This window comes from Thermobia domestica, chromosome 13 (assembly GCF_964235325.1).
Source record: "Thermobia domestica chromosome 13, izTheDome1.hap1.1, whole genome shotgun sequence".
In the NCBI taxonomy this organism is placed as follows: Eukaryota; Metazoa; Arthropoda; class Insecta; order Zygentoma; family Lepismatidae; genus Thermobia; species Thermobia domestica.
Genome location: NC_137466.1, coordinates 48,654,975 through 48,673,088, shown reverse-complemented (window position 1 = coordinate 48,673,088; position 18,114 = coordinate 48,654,975). Strand labels below are relative to the sequence as shown.

At 35.9% G+C, this 18,114-nt stretch overlaps 1 protein-coding gene across 3 annotated transcripts in view; it reads right to left on the bottom strand.

Annotated features, from left to right (window-relative positions):
• The window catches only part of LOC145668129 (atrial natriuretic peptide receptor 1), a 2,711,550-nt gene that overhangs the window by 318,409 nt on the left and 2,375,027 nt on the right, over window positions 1-18,114 (bottom strand). The gene's annotated exons all lie outside the window — the stretch shown is intronic.

Below are 18,114 nucleotides of genomic sequence, written 5' to 3'. Positions count from 1 at the left end.
AACTCACTACAATTTCCGGCTTTAATATATAAAAATTATGAGAGATATAGCAATAAGTAGCCAGGTACATATATAGGAGTTAGTTTTAGGAGGGGGTCAAAGCATTTGGAGTGATCTAAATTCAACATGAGGATAAATTATATTAAAATTTGTAAAATCACCACTAAAATTAGACCAAATTTACACAAAATTCGAGATTGCGGGAGGGAGGAGTCCAGCCTCCCAGGAATCACCCTCTGTAGACGTCCCTGGCGACAACCGTTTTTTTGGGGGGGGGGGAATTGATCTAGCGATCCAGAAATAGGTACCATTTCCTCTGCTAACAATCTATTCAAACCATAAGTAGCAGTAATACGTTACTTCCTGTTTTAACATTAATCGCTATATAGAGCTCCTTCGTGACTAGCGGTTAGCATACGCGCCTTTGGCGTGGTAGACAGAGATTCGATTCCCAGTGGGAGCTCATGTGGTATGGATTCTATGTTAATCAGTAGGTTCCGTCTCATGTAACCTCGCTGCTGAAAGGGACGTTAAACTCAAAATCAACTCAATTAATCGCTATAGTGTAAAAACGCTAATACATAGCGAGAGGCTATTTTCTGCAATTAAGAATATACTTGATCTTCACTATAATCTCTCTACTAATACTGGTAAAAGTGGAAATATACTACCATTTCTAGTTTCAATATCTGAAAATATCATGCAACACAAAGTAATCTCCTTCAATTGACATACATGTTTACACTGCTGCGTGTTTAAGTTTGTGTGTTCCTGAAGAAAGGGTTTAACTTTAAATGAGTAGAGGACGAAGAAAGAATAATAAGGCTAGATTCAACGGGTATTTTTCTGCACTCGAAAAGGCGATAAGTAATTGTAAAATACTTCCACTAATATTTTCAGAAAAAAATATAGAATTAGATTGTTTTTATAAAAAGAAGAGAAATGTATGATCAGATTTTTGTACTACATCAATCATTTCCCTGTTAAACAAGTATAGTTTTATTGAGAAGTTTTTAAATGTATGTTGAGTTAGGATAATTTTTTTTGGGGGGGGGATCCGGACAGCAGTGGGTGTGCCGCTGTTGGGAAGTTATTCTATTCAACTGAAATAAATGTATATTAAAATAAGATTTTGAGTTGGACAGGTTCGGTGTAATATTAAGCAAGCGAATAGCCCTAGGAAGTTAAAACTAGAGATGGGCAAAACCAGTTTTTATAAAAACCGGAAACTGGTTCCTAGAAAAAACCGAAACTGGAAAACCGACATTTCGGTTTTCTCTAAAAACCGGTTTGGTTTTTCACCGAAACCGGTTTCGGTTTTCTCCAAAACCAGTTCGGTTTTTCACCGAAACTGGTTTCGGTTTTCTACAAAACTGGTTCGGTTTTCACCGAAACTGGTTTCGATGAAAACTTTTGGAAAACACATAAAACTGTTTCTGTGGGAACGGATTCGGTTTCCGGAGAACAACGAAACACTATTCTGGTCAGAAATAGAACAAATTTTGAAAACAACGGAACCGGTTTTCAAGAAAACCGAAACCAAATCCGGTGAAAAACCGAACCGGTTTTGTAGAAAACCGATAACCGGTTTCGGTGAAAACCGAAATCGGTTTTGGAGAAAACCGAAAAACCGGTTTTTGTGCCCACCACTAGTTAAAACATGGTTGCCGACAAACTAAAATTTTAAAAAAGCTGAAAACAGGATAAAAACGAATGTTTTACGATTCAGGTCCTTATCTTCACTACAGCGAAATTAAACTACCGCTAATTTTAGAGTTTTTCTGTAATATCTTCAAAACAAATACAAATATTCAAAAAGCAGAAACGTAGTGAACTAGACAATATAATTTTGCATATAATACCGTTACCACAGCAGCTCATCTCTCTGCTTTCGATTTGGAACTGTAGATAGATTTAGCATTGCTTGCGGGTTCTCTAAATAGCGGTATACCAAAAATCAGATAGGTGAATTGTGGTAAAGGTATCACATGCAAAATCGTCTTGTCTAGTTCACTACGTTTCTGCTTTTCGAGTATTTTTATTTGTTTTGTAGGGATTACAGAAAAACTCTAAAATTAGCGGTCGTTTAATTACGTTGTAGTGAAGACCCTTAATTGTGTTTTGCAGGATCTTCTTTCTTTTTTCTTTAGTTTAAAAAACCTGTAATAAATATGAATGGTAATCTGATTTTATATGAGGTTGTTAAAAGTACCTTGTTCTTGTTACTGCAATACATTCTATCTTCATTTTAGATTTGTATTCTAAACAAAGGCGCTTATGTCTTAATAAGTAATGAGCTTAGAGATTTATTTTAAAGCGCTTTGCTCTGAAATTAATTGCCAGATACGGTATTGCCAAGTCGACAATTTTCTTGTCATATATATAATATCTACTTTTGAGGGAACCTTAAGTATGTATGTTTTCCATTTTAATTTGTCTTTGCACTAGTTTTATTCTATATTATAGGATTCATCATAACGGAAAAGATATGTTTACAATTGCCATGTTGAAAACTATTTTTGAAAACTATAATTGTCGTAGAACAAACAAGTTGTGTAAGTTTTCTTGCCTTATTATCTGTGGATAAGGATCCAAATGTTGCGGATACGGGTACGAATGTGGGTAGAGATATGATATTTAAGGGTCTTCACTACAACGAAATTAAACCAGCGCTAATTTTAGAGTTTTTTCTGTAATATCTTCAAAACAAATAAAAATATTCAAAAAGCGGAAACGTAGTGAACTAGACAATACGATTTTGCATGTGATGCCATTGCCACAATTCACCTATCTGCTTTTGGTATGACGCTATTTACAGAATCAGCAAAAAATGCTACATCTATCTACAGTTGCAAATCAAAAGCCGATAGATGAGTTGTGATAATGGTATCACATGAAAAATCGTATTGCCTAGTTCACTACGTTTCTGCTTTTCGAATATTCTTATTTGTTTTGAAGATAATATAGAAAAATCTCTAAAATTAGCGGTAGTTTAATTTCGCTGTAGTGAAGACCCTTAATTACCGCTCCGACCTCTATCAATAGACACTTGACCACGCTACATTTCCGCTTGTTAGTTGGTTGTGAGAGTTATAGAGGAGTTAATTATAAGTGGGTGATAAATATGCTGTGATAAATACGTACAACGAAACCTGTTGTTTGAGTAGGATAAGTTGTTGTTTGATAAGCAGGTGTCTCTGAGATTAAATCTGATTTAGTAGCTGGATTGAATAATAGTCCATAGGATAACTAAAGTAACATTGTGCTTGTATTTGCTCAGACTAGTTTTTGATAGAATTGTAGAAATCTAATAGAGATATAGTGGATGAAAATATCAAGCGTATAACATGAGGAAAAGTCTCCTATTTTTAGGAGTACAAAATAATAATAATAATAATAATAATAATAATAATAATAATAATAATAATAATAATAATAATAATGTTTAAATCATTTCAAAGCTTGTACACTTATCATTTTTTGTACACAATCTTCATTTCACTCGAAGAATTTTTGTAGGCTCTGGCATTTTTTAAATACCCATGCCATACCAGCTTGCCACTCTGTGTTTAAGGAAACTTTGAATCTCATCTTTTATTTCATCGTCCTTGCTGAAAGCATTCCGGACATTCGCTACTGTCTTGTCGGAAATTGACGGTTTCCTGCTCCTTTTGTCATTGTAAATTTCAGTAGGACCAGTTGCAACTACCTACTACACTTGTGAACGTTTCTGGAATCCCTTTTGCGTTCATAAACCGAATAACTGCGCGATCTTCGCACTTGGCGGTAGTGCCAAGCGGGATTTCGATTACAAACGGTTGCCAAAACTGAGCGCGCCAGCAAGGTGTGCACAGGCTTGTTTGGGAGTAAGGACACAACAATGTTTTCCAACAGCCGCACAAATAGTTTCCCTGTGTCCCCAGGGCTTTGGAGATCTTACTTTTAGGATAACCCTCGTTTGTATTTTCTTCTATGATATTTAGTGGTTACTTAATTCTAAGTACCTTATTTTTGTGTGTTATTAGATATCGTCGATCCAATGCGAAAACCGCGAATGTGCTAAATTAGACTTTGAGCTATAAGAATTTTAATATTCAACTTACCCCCGAAAAATCAGTATATATAGACTTAGGTACATGCTTTAGGAATTGACCATAACTTCTAATATACTCATATTTCATAAATGGGATTTTGGTATTGGAATCTGTGTGCACCAAGTAACATAAAATTCCACTTAGGTGAAAATAGCAAAATTTGCACATTCGTGCTTTTGGCATTGGACCGACGATATCCTACGTTACCACTTCCTCGGTACTATTACTGTTCACTTACGTATAAGTTTAGAACCCAAAGTTCTTCTATTAGATTGGAAATATTTTATCATTTCCTGGCCATAAGGAAATATACTAAGAATTGAAAACCAGCTAAGTTCTTATTGAGATATTCTACAAAATCCAATTTCATTTTTCAGGAAATTAAGAATTTATCTTGAAGAAAACATACCGTACTGCGAATGAATATTAAAAAAGAAGTCTGTTCATGTTCCTTCTTATTCATTCGTCCACAAATATATATCAGTATAAACTTGGTGTATCAAAACTCAGGGGACATAAGCCAACTTCGTTATAAGTAGAGATACAGAAAATTAAATAAGAGAAAATTGGAAATATGTAGTTTTCAATCTAAAACAGTTGATTTTTTTTCAATCGCATAAGCCGTTTAGTTTCCAAATTGATGAAGTGTACTATGTTAAATGAAAAAGTTTTCAGTTCAGCAGGCTGTTCGAACTGTACATAAGAGCATGCAAAAATATACAGAAAAAGTACACATTAATATGTGAGAGAACCTAGAACCTCTAGGATCTGATTTCCAACAATGCTATATTTTTGGTGTGACGAGGGCTCAAGGGAGCAGCCTGCTGAACTGCAGAGATGGAGTAGGTAAATGTAAACCTGACCCATGATTCACTGATCCACCACCCACCGTGACCTATGACTCACAGTGGTCCATGATCCACCACCCACGAAAACCCATCGTCATCAACTCTAACCAATAATCCACGCTCTTTTCTTCACTGGCTAAAGAGTTTACACTTGTAATAAAACAAGGCTGTAAAATTATCACTAATTGGAGTTTGAAATTCCATCAATCACCGATCTGTTACAACCGGTGCGTCTGACTTTTACGATATAAAATGGTAAAGTGTTTGTCATGGACCAAATTATGATGAATTTCAATTTAATTATCGTATATAATTACTTCCTTGTTGAATTGCAGATACTTTTCAATGGAAAGTAAGACAAAATTTCAAAGTCGCAAATCAAGGTAGTAGGCCAACGTAAAGGAAAAATAATAGTTTAAAATTCGTCTGTGTCTCGAAAACAAAGTTTTTAAGTCCTACTGCTATTTTATTACAATTACAAATATCAGTATGCAAAACTTCCTGAAGTTCCTTTTTAACTTAAATATACTCATTTCAGGTAAGTAAATAGAAACGAATGAAAGAAGAAGAAAAATGGAGACCTTAAAAAAAAGTAGACAAATCAATCTCTGCAGTTCAACAGTGTTAAGAAGATGCTGAGTACAATGCACTGAGCAAACTGGGTCGGTGGGTCGGTGGGTCAGAGTAGGTCATAACAGTTGGTGGGTCGCAGTGGGTCCCGTTCTGTTGACCCGCTCCATCTCTGTTGAACTGGCGAAATAGCTTTTTCATTTAACGTAGAAAGTCATACCAGAATAGGGCCCAAATGCTGATACGATTTAAAAAATCCAATATTTTAGATTGAAAACCACATATTTCCAATAGCTTTCCTCTTGCTTCACTTTTTCGTGTCTCTACTTATAACGAAGTTGACCTATGTGCCCGGATTTTTTATACATCTGACACCATATATTTAATTTTGCTATTTCTTTTGATTTTATTATCACCTGCAGATAACTGAATAAAACAAATTGAATATCCATTTCATCGGCTCACACTACACAACGTGCCGTTTACTGGTTAACATTCGTATTGAACAAACGTGTCTGTTTCTGAAATATCAATGTGCTTACATACATAAATTCTGGATTCAAAATACATAGGAAAGTATAAAATTTTGGGTGGATGCGTTGAATGGCATGGCCTATAGACGTGCGCAATCTTGTTCAAAAAAACTAGCCACCCACCTTTCTTTAAATATATATATATCATACATAAGGCAATTTAGTATTTTAATTTGAACTAACAACCAACAACAGTCAAAGTACATAGATTCATGTTTCTTTTCATGTATTCCGGCTTTTGGTAGAAATATAGGGACATTAAGGAGAGGTGAATGTACACGAATTTCTGTACAAAGTCGTACATAAATTGAAACAAACGGACACATACTGAAAACTCACTTTTTCGGTATGCAGGGCTTTGAGATGTGTACATTCTGTGAAATCTTGAATTAAATTTAACGTCCAATGATTATTCACTGGGGCTAAGGGATATGGTGATAATGTCAATGAAAGAAATGGTGGAATAAGAAAAGTGGGAGAAAACAGGAAAACAAGACCTAAGAGGTTTTATTTTAAGAATACAAAAGTACAAAATTGCTTCTTACAATTGGGTAAGGACCAGAAGATTCTCACAGCAGAAGAGACCAACCGGCTTGGAATTAATTTTAGCACTGAACTACGTTAACAACTAGTTAAATGACATCATTGGTCAATCAACCGTTCACAGTGGAAGTTCACGTTTTCTGAACGGGTAGCCGCTTTGTTCAACACTATTTATTACATTTCTTGCCGAGATTTACGGCTTGTGTCTTCAAATTAGTGAACGCAAAAGAAAAATTTCCATCCAGTTCTTGCTTTCAACTTTACACTAAGATTCAGAAACAAGAATTTATAACACCAAAGTGCTATTAGCGTATATAATGAAAAAGAAAATTGTCCAAAGAGAAAACGTTTATCAATCTATAGGTCTCGACCTGTACAAAAATACATACTTGAGGGTGAATGCTCATAATATATTGGCCTCGAGATATTCGATAAAAAGTTTGTTAAAATAGAAATTGATACTATACAAAAACCTATTAAGATAGGGTGTTCAGATTTAGAAAATCAAAAAAAAAACGGGACGTTCGGCAAACTAGCGTAATTTGACAGTCCACCTAGATAGAATCAGTGTAATTTGACAGTCCACCTGGGTACCGTCAGCGTAATTTGACAGTCAACCTAGATAAAAATCAGCGTAATTTAAGTCCACCAGGGTACAATCAGCGTAATTTAACAGTTCACATAGGTGATCATTCGAAAAAGAATCGACAAAGGGGATAGAGCTATTCCTACTAGAGATAAACATTTTCTTCTCCAGAATTATATTATATTTTATATATATATATATATATATATATATATATATATATATATATATATATATATATATATATATATATATACTTATTTTTTAAATTTCACATTGTAATATTTCGCTGATTTGGTTCAATTATCCAGTTTTATATATATCCGGATTGCAAATGAAAAAATGAAATGAAATCTTGTTTTACGTCCCACGATTATGCCGGCTAAGTTAAAGGAGACAATGATTATGAGAAATGAACGAAATGGTCGAATGAAGAAAGTGTGAGGAAACGGGAGAACCCCGAGAAAACCCATGCACATGATGTTTGTCCACCACAAAGTTCACTTGGCGGAAGGAACCCCACGCACCAGAGGTGAACGCTCTACTGAGCCACAGCGGTCCCCACACCCGGATTGCGTCCAGTAGTCACTAGTCCGCATAATTAAACTTTCATAGTATTAAATTGTGTATGCATAACGAAGAAAAAACACATATACTGCCTGTAGTAAACTTCCAATATACAAAAGGTGCTCCAATACACTTATAAATTATTCACAAAAAATCAATGAAATCACTGTTATACATCTTCTGCTTCTTCTTACATCTTATCGAGAACAGTTAATTAATGTGCTTTTATCTATGTGGAACCACAACTTCCTCTCTAACGTTAGGAAGAAAGATTTTAAGCGCACTTCGGCATGATCCATATCTTTTCCTTCGGAAAATTTATGCCACAGAATTTAATTTATTTCTTGTGCGTTCAATACGTAACTAATTTATGAAAGGTAAATGTGAAAAGACGTCTTGTTCATTTTGCCGGTGTAATTAAATAGAGGACCAAAAGAAATATTTAATAGCAGTCGCTCGGTAGTCTGATATCTTTGAACTTCAGGTAGGAAGGAATATTGATCAGGGATTGTGGAAGTTGAAGCTGTTAGGAGACGTAACCTCAGAATAATGAAAGAAAGAATTCCGTTCAGACAGCCAACCTTTCTTCCGATCACAAAATAAATAAAACAGAATATATAAACTACTTTAACCGCACTTGATATACGCAATAAATCACGATATAGATGACAGTTTATTAATTTATATTTATACAGGGTGTGAGCTAGAAGTCACTATATCCGTAATATAGGGTGGTCCAAGAAAATGTTCAAATACTGTTGCAAGCCGAAATTAGACTGAGGATGATTTATTTCTAATTAGAAACAAGAATTTTAGGAATAATTTTAAAAAATGGATCAAACGATTGCGATCTTGCCCAGGCCGGTAGCCAGGCCAAAAATGTACGGGGAGCCCCGCTGAAGTTAGGGGGGGGGGCGATCCAAAAATATTATAGATCATCACCATATTATAGTTCATTTGCAAGCCTACCGTGAAAATTTTAGGGGGGCCCGGCCCCCTAGACCCCCTGGATACGGGCCTGATCGTGCCCAATAATTAGATTTTGGATTAGGGGCCACAGAATTTTTGAACGGCCCCTAAATCGAGTTTTTGTATTTTCCACGGAATAAGCACATCACACTGAGTTAAGTGATAGTTTGGTTTTGACTACACTATGTGTAGTTCTCCAGATATAAGGCATACAAGAAAAGTTTTGCCTGAAATATATTGGATCTTTTGATCCAGGAGTAAAATACATTCATGAATATCTTTGTTAGATCATCCATTATTTAAGTAGATAATGAAATTAACAAATTGTAAAGCGATATCTGATGTGAAGTGATACCTATATCTCAAGAAACTGTAACGATGAAACGTAAGCTAACAGAATTCAAGTGAGTAAGACGGTACAATTTCAAACAGTTCAGAGATATATTTTTATTTTTCTTGAACAAACAAAATGTAATCACATGATATTTTTTGATAAACACAAATATCCGAACTCATGTATTGTGTTACACAAGTATGGATAAAAAAAACTTGCTATACTATTCGTAAACACAAATTTTAAATTGGCAAAGAAATATTTAGATATGTACTAAAAGCAGGTACAATTCTAAACACTGGTAGGTACAATTTCGATCACATACATTTCCCACAAATAAACTGTTTTCTACGTTGTGCACCTACATATACTTCGTGATGCCACACGTTGCAAGACTGGCATCACAGTGTAATGGCCCAGCTGACAGAAGCCACATATATCCTCTTCGCGAAAATTTTGTTGAGACTTGAAGCTTCTTGGTTCCTGATGTAAGCCAGTTAACGACAGAGGTTTCTTAGTCTGTACATCAACAATATAACATTAATCTTTGCTTGTAAGATAAAGCGCGTTAAGAATTTGTAGGGAGTTTCGCAGAGGTTTACGTGTAGGATAGTATTTCTTAGGCGTATTGGGGACCATAGCACTTTTTGAAGATTCTAAGGGATTTGGTGTTGCTGGAAGAACGATAAACCTACCTTGTTCCTGTGCATAAAATATGTTCCTCGAGAACAAATGTTATTAGTTTCAAGGTTGCTATTCGACTGGTTGTTTCTTGAGGAAGATGATACGAAGAGGAGAAAAGGAGCATTTTCCCCTTCAAAACAATGGAAAGACAGTAGTTGCGAAACCCTTTGTGACTGAACCAACAGACGCTGCCTCATTTCAAGCTCCACAGAAACAAGAAGAGAAGATTAAACCTGATTTTCGACAGAGTTTCGTTGGGATGGTAATGTTGCAACTTGGTTGCTCTTCTGTGGTAGTATGCTTTCAGAGGCTTGACCAAGTTCTAACGGTTGGAAAATATGCCTACAATTGTGTGGCAATCCAAATTAAATCCTTGCAGAATTTGAAAACACTGAAGTTTCTGTGGCTTGTATGATTGCCTAATATAAGCAAAACCGTGCCAGAAGTCTTGTATGTGCAAAACATATTCTAACCATCTAAGTAAAAGCTTTTCGTTGATATAGGCCGACTCATTCAGCTCTACAATTGTGCAGAGAGGCAGACCACCGTTGAACTCCGTGCTCATTTTAACACCTTTGCAGATTATCATCAGTGGAATGTAAGAGCCAGAAGCATTTGAAGCCACCAACGACCGTCACGTTTCCCCCCTTCTTAACGTTGGTTAAAGGCTCGACCTCGCGCTTCTATTTTTGACTTCCTATTTTCATGCACATATTATTTAGAGATATCCCTGCCTTGTCAACGTTGTTTGTGCATTGAGGCTTGTCAAGTATGTCAAAACCTTTCATTACACGTTTCAAAATTCTAAAGTAGTTTCTTGTTGTTCATTCATACTCTCAGTTTTAGCTCTCGATAGTCCTTCTGGTTTCCTCAGACTTATGTTTGAATATCTATTCATAAAGGTTTTAAACCAATCACCACCAGCTATCTTCGTTTCTGGATTTCATGAGTGTCGAATTTCACAGGCCACTGTTGCATCAAAAGCAGCATATATCACTTGCAAGGGTATAAGATATATTTCTCTATTTTCACAATACATCAACCTGTCTACCAAACCCTTGTTCATGTCTTCTAACAGTACTGTAAGATATCCAATTTTGTTCATCATACGTGGGATGAGTACAACCCGCTTTTCCTTTTTGTTGCTTACGTGATCTTGGAGAGAGCCCAGAGGAATTTGATACAACACAGATGCTCGTCTCAACAACAATCTCCTGATATTACGAACTGCATTCCTGTTGTTATATTAGTAGGATCCCACAAGACATGCTTCTTCTTTCCACTTCTCCATCATGGTATCTGTAACTAACCAACAGAAGAATTATGTGCAGTGAGAATAGTCACTCACAACCGTTCTATATATACTTTCATTGTAGTGTTCAGTTTAGTTCCTCACTGTTGTTTAAAATGGTACATTTTATTATATTTTAACAACGAAACAGTTACAAACCTAGCTCATAAACGGCATTTGCTGTATTGTGCTTATGTCCATCAAATACTATGTACCGTATTACAATAAACTTACAAATAATATATTAAATTCTAGATAACGACATAATCTCAAAATATGAGCGACATTTTCTATAGCTGATATACAGCACATACCTTTGCTTAAAGAATAATTTGTGCACGGGCTCAACGGTGACGTGCAGTTTCTCACGGTGCTCATTATCGAGCAATTTCACACGGTCCTGTTTATCGGATTAATCATTCTGCAGGTGTCGTACACTTTCACACGATCCACCTGTCAGTCTCTTTATTCATCCTGAAAACCTTTCACTATAGGAGGAGGAAGGACACAGAACAAGTATCAACTGAGTAAGAGCAGAAAAAGAGTAAACTCAAGTTAAAATAAATACGAACTAGAAGAGAAGAGCTTAGGAAATATTTCACAGAAACAATAATGAAAATAACCGGAAATTAAAATAAATAAGAACAACACAGAACAAAAGATATGCAAACAAAAGTTATAGTAAAGAAGGAGAGAAAATAATAACATAAACAATATGAGATTGAAGTAAATAAGAAAAATAATAACAAAACCTATTGCAATTTCAAATAGATGAAAACATAAAAGAATAGCAAAATAAATAAGCATAGAAAAGAAATAATCAAAAATTGTAATCATTAGGAATAGAAGACAGAACAATCACAAATTAAAATAAATAAATAATATAATAAGCAGCACATCAGAGAATTCAGTCAAGAAGTTCAAAATCAAAGAAAGATGTGGTCGCTCCAGAGCATAGTAAAACGTGATTTGTGAAACACAAAATATTAGCTCCATACTCCAAGGCAGTTTGAAGAACAACCTTGCCATCTGGTTATTTTCCGAGCGAATAACAAATCATTAAGGTGGAATTTTCATACTTCTGTACATCGTCAATTCATTTTGTATAATTCCTAATTCATTATTCCAGCTTTTGGAGATGGGCAGGAGCGAGTTCGAGCCAGTTTTTTTAAAACTCGACTCGAAACAGAAATCTTTGAGCTCGACTCGAGAACTCGGCTCGAAAAATTTCCTCCAACTCGACCAGAATTAAGGTCGAGTTTCGAGTCGAGTTGAGTCAAACCCTATGTGTAGTTTCAAGTAGTCTCTTCAAGTATCCTACATAGACAATATAATTATTATCAATAAGTTAGTACAGCTACAACTTTATTACTATCACCTTCAGTCCCAGGCGTATATGAGTAAAGTTTACCTCGAAACCAAAACACACTTCACTCTGGGACCAGCCTTGATATGTAAAAAAAAAAAAAAAAAAAAAAAAAAGTCACAGGGCTGCCACCTGTTGAAATTTTTATGACCCAAGTCAAAATTTCTTTTCCCAGGGATCAAAGCTTTCAATTGAACCATTTAGTCAAATGAAAATTGTGAGTCTAGCAGACACACAGGTCCTAGAAGACAACCAATATGTGTGAGGAAAATAGATACACGTGATCCACCTGTAAAACATTACTGTGAATCAAATAGATACACATGGGACTGATTATTATTATTATTATTATTATTATTATTATTATTATTATTATAACAACACAGCGTATAAACATGAAATACAGCAGGTTAATATCTGAGTATCAAAAACTAGTTGACTACTGACCTCGGTAGTCGGAAAGTCTAAGAGGCAAGGACATCGTTCACGAGGTTCTCGGTTTAAGTTCCGGAGTCACCTGAGCCGAACTGAACCGAGCTGATGGCTCACCCCAACCGAACCGATGGACTCGTTCGGCACAATTGAGCCGAGTCGATGATTTATCCTAACCGAGCCGACTCGAGTTGTTCGCTCAGTTGAACCGAGCAGAGCCGGTTGATATCACTACCCGCGTTGGGCTTCTGCTTGGGCTCAAAAATTCGACCGTGCAGATCTCAGCATTGATCGTAAGAACTACTGTATATACTTATATTGGTGCTCACGACATTTGAGGCTGTCTCGTTATAAAAATCTATTGTCATCTCGTTATCGCGACGAGACGAGATGCGAGCAGTGTCCCCTCTCGTAAGCAACACTAAAAGTATTCGACAGTACTGCTTCTAATCTTATGGTTTCTTTTTCCAGTCTAATCAATTCATGATTTCAAAACGAGTTAAAACGAGCTGAGCGAGCGAACTATTTATCAAACTCGACTCGAGAGAATTACCTGTGACTGGAAACTCGATTTGAATTCGAGTCGAGTTTTTAGCTCGACTCGTGCCTATCCTTAAGCTCAAGCTTTTCAAGCATTTTTTAAAAGTTCATGCCATTTTCTAGCTTCTTCAGGACTAATTGCAATTTGTGATCATGATGTATGTAAGTTGATTTTCCATGCTTCTCCGGATTACAATTTAAGCCCTGTCTCGCAAAAGCATAAAAACTAGACGTCGCAACTATTTTAAGTACACTCGGATGCTTCAAGATACGTGGTATACTCTTAGAAATGCTGCAGTTTAATTTAATGTGCCAATCCTTCACTGGAGTGTGTCTTTGACTATTGCAGTTCTACATTTCTCTGAATGTTTGGAATGTTCACACATTGTTCAATGAAATGATCGTTTAACTCTTCGATTTTCTGGCCAGACGGACAGTCCTCCATGACGTTGAGCCAAGCTTCATCGATCCTGCTCGATGATATTAATGTTAACGCACTACACATAGGAACATGATGACGTACATCTTCATTGTTGAGGTATTCTTCGACAAGACCTAAAAAACTTTCATCAGATGCTCTGGTTAAAATGATAATGGCAGCCAGAAACCTGTAAGTTAGGAAACACCACATGCTATGCATTGATTGCAGCAAGCTCAAAATCAACTTTCAGTACTCGACATAAATTCTAGCCAGACTATATTTTAAGAAATGTAAACAGTTCCTTGTATGTTCGCTCTATTTTACCTGGCATCGATGCATACGAAACTGGTATAGCCAATGTCATAATATGTGGGTCCTACATCTGCATGTATGGTGTACAATTGGGAAAAATACTTGAAGCTAGTATTAGTTCAATTGTTCGTATTAATTTTAATTTGTGTTTGCTTCTTTTCTGTTCTTACTTAGTTGATATTTGTTCTGTCCTCACACCCCCTACAGTGAAAGCGGTTTTAGGATGAATCACATGATTGACAGGTGGACCGTGTGAAAATGCACGACACCTGCAGAATGATTAATCCGATAAGAAAAACAGTGCGAAATTGCTCGATAATGAGCATCGTGTGAAACTGCACCGTGCGAAATTGCACGGAATCGGCTCAACAAACAGCTAAACACATAATCTTATCGGAAACACGCAAGCACATGATTAACTTATAACACCATATTCTTCAAAAAGTGTTGGTAACTATTGTTAACTTAAAAATTGTGACGAAAGATTACTGTGTTCAGAATTGTACCTGTTCGAAATTGTACGCCCCTAACCCGATATATGCAAAACAAGTGAGTTTCCGTTTCACATTTGGAACTACAGTACACTTCTCAACAATGTGAATTTTCTTACTGAAACCGGATGTAGTGGAACTGTAATTTCCGGTTGCAATAGGAGAATAAGATCAGAGATATTTACTCTTACTTGATTACACAAAACCGTTTCTCGCTATCTATTACCGGTTTTACTCTATAGGTATCAACATTAAAACCAGAAGTGGTTGATTTCTGCCACTTCCTGTTCAGTTACAGATTTAATAGAGAAGATGATAAGTATCCTTAGAACGCTGCTAAATCGATTCCAAAAATCCGCTTCTCGCCGTTTCTGATTGTTTTTGATATATGTAAATCAATACTGAAACCGGAAGCTGTGATGAATTTCTTTCACTTCCGGTTTTAGTAGAGGCTGTTTGGCTACGAGCATATAATTTGAAGTACTCACCAACTACCTCTATAAAAATTGTTGCGGCAGTACCTTAGGATTCTGAAACAAGGATATTTGGATAGGGCACATACTAATTCCTAACTGAAGTCTTGACCCGACTACGGTAGGTCCCATACTTCTGGAGCTATGGACCTTTAAAGTTCATTTTTTTTCATGTTTTCGGCAGCCTATAATTCCGAAAGGAAGCATTTATGCACCCAGATTGGACTATACTTTTGGTCTTATCTTGATGTCAGGAATCAACTCCCAGACATTCTCACTATTGTTTTGAAACACCCTGTATAATGCCTATTCTGTTCATTCTTCCATTATATGATCAGTTATAAAACTTAAGACTATTAGTGAAGACGACATCATTCATACTCAATCACCCAGAATTGTACTAATAATACATCTAGCAACACGCGTTCGTTGAGGAAAACAAGCTGATGAACTATAAAATTGAATTATAATTCGCAACTGAATAACGAAAAGCTTGTTAATCAAATGCTTGAATTGACAGAAAAGCATAGCTAGAAAAATTTTCAAAATCGGTTTGCAACTCAAATCAGAAAGAAAACTATCTCAATGTATTTCAGAATATACATCAAAGAAGGGCTAGGGATCTTGATTTCATGCTTTGCAGAGTTTCACTTGTTTCTTGTTTCTTTGCAATGTTTGTCTCTTGTGTTTGTTTGTATGCATGTAAGTCGATCAGTTTCAGGGATGCTCTGGAAGAACTGAAAGGGTTTTCATTGATTCAGTTTACAGAAAGTGATACGTCTCTCTTTCTCTTAAAAGTCTTAACTTTTATCTCCGTTTCACTTTGATGTGCTACCTGAGACAAGTTTTCTTCTTATTCACCCTTCCTCAGTAGTAGTATGAGAGAGACAGAGAAATATATAGAGAGATAGAGTCCATATACTTTCCCTTTGAAGTTTTTTTCACAAACGGTGGCTGTATTACAAAATTCTCTTTTCATATCTGTATGTTCGTCTGGATAATTTTCACGTTTTATGTGAGCTACCTCTGGAAGCAAACTATAGCGTACACAGTACTCCTATCCAGTCATAGGTATTTCATGCTCAGATAATTTTCAATATTGTATGTATATATAGTAGTGAAGTTCTAGCAAGTTCAACCGTAAAGTTTGTGAATACTTTTCTTTTTTATACGAGGTTTCAAAGACTCTACGAACCATAACAATTTAAATGTAAGTAAAACTCAAGAACGTTTCTTGAATATTCACCGGTTCCTCCTGCCATTTGTACCATATGGAGGTAGATTATTACTATTAGGAACGAGAAAGGAAATAGTATTGAACTTACAATATATTATCAGAGTGTTTATATATATATATATATATATATATATATATATATATATATATATATATATATATATATATAGATAGATAGATAGATAGATAGATATAGATATAGATAGATAGATAGATAGATAGATAGATAGATAGATAGATAGAGAGAGAGAGAGAGAGAGAGATAATGTGTGTGTGTGTGTGTGTGTCTATCTGTCATCAGAGTTTCGCAGAGAAAGAAATGGCCTGCGAAGGGGTTGAAAATGAATGCATACAAGAGGAGGGTAAATATTCAGTACGACGGATGTTAGTGATGTTCGATTGGTCTTTATCTTCCTTTTAGCAGTAAGGCTATAAGAGGCGTGGAAGTACAACTTAAGAGAGGTTCGAATTATATGAGCTGCCGTAGGGAATGAATCGGAATCACTGAGATGAATAGTGACACTCCAAATGCAGTTCATGTCCAACTTTTGCCCCCATCGCCGTCAGAGGATGGATAAAAAATAACGTTAGAAATAACCACATTAGTATCGAATCCATACCGGTAGCTTTTGGGATCGCTAAGCTGTTTTGTGACAATCTCATGACGTTTAAGCCCAAGTTTAGGTAAAAAGGGATATGTCAGCTGGTTCGGAATTGAACAGGAGCGTGGGTTCAATCACTGCATTTCAAGAGCTATAGCAGGAAACATAGTAGCGGTACGACTGAAATAGCGTGCGGAGATCGAATTTCTCATAGCAGAATGTGTACCTCACTGACATACATCGGAGAATGACGATAGTTTGTGGGGAGGACCGTATGAATACCAATATGGTACAAGGTTGAGCTGTTCGCACTCGTACAGAAAACTCAACGGCAGCGAACTTCCGTTGGTTGACAAATAACGAAGTGAAAGGCCACGCATTGGAACAGATGAACCACATTACAATAATTTTGTCAAACTAATTTGAGATAACCGGTACATCATACCGGCAGAGCTTGTTATGAAATGTGGTATTCTTTCTTATTTCATATATACACACAAAAGGAGACTTTCTTATTTCATATATATATATAAAATTCCATCTCACAGTTTGGAACTCTTAAAAGTAACAGTATTGCAACCCACCGCTCCCCCCGAGAAGTCCTTGCTGAATCCGCCCCTGCTTCTTTCAAACTTTCTGTCCAAAATAAGCCTAATAAAACTACTCTTACACTAGTTCATCGCTCAAATCTTTTCGCTCGAAAGGGAAAAATGGTTTGACAGAAGCAACTCAAAAATCCCTTTTCAGTTCGATTTTGATCTCGTAACATTTTCGTTTGAAGAATTATAATTTCTTGTTAATGCAATTTATGACATCTTTAATTAACTTTCATCCGTTTATAATTTGAAGATGAAAAGAGACGCATGATGAATGGAGGTAAACAACCATTAAACATTTGATGAATGAAGATAGTGGAAGCAAATGGGAGAAAATGCCCTGAGAAGGTCTATGAAGACGATGATATCCACCAGAAATGCCATATATGATGCCATATCTCCCTATTAACAAGATTGAGCATCTGATTCTGTATTAAATCACATTACAATGCGAAAGGAAGTATAGTTTTTTTTTCTAGTGTCTGCATACCTAATTGAGAAACTTACATGGGAAATATTTCTTGAATGTGTTGCAAAATTATAGTCGGAGAAGCAATGTTAATGGAATTCTTGAAGTACCTCTCCTTCAATATGTTATGTGTGACCGCTTCTCTCTCAAATTACG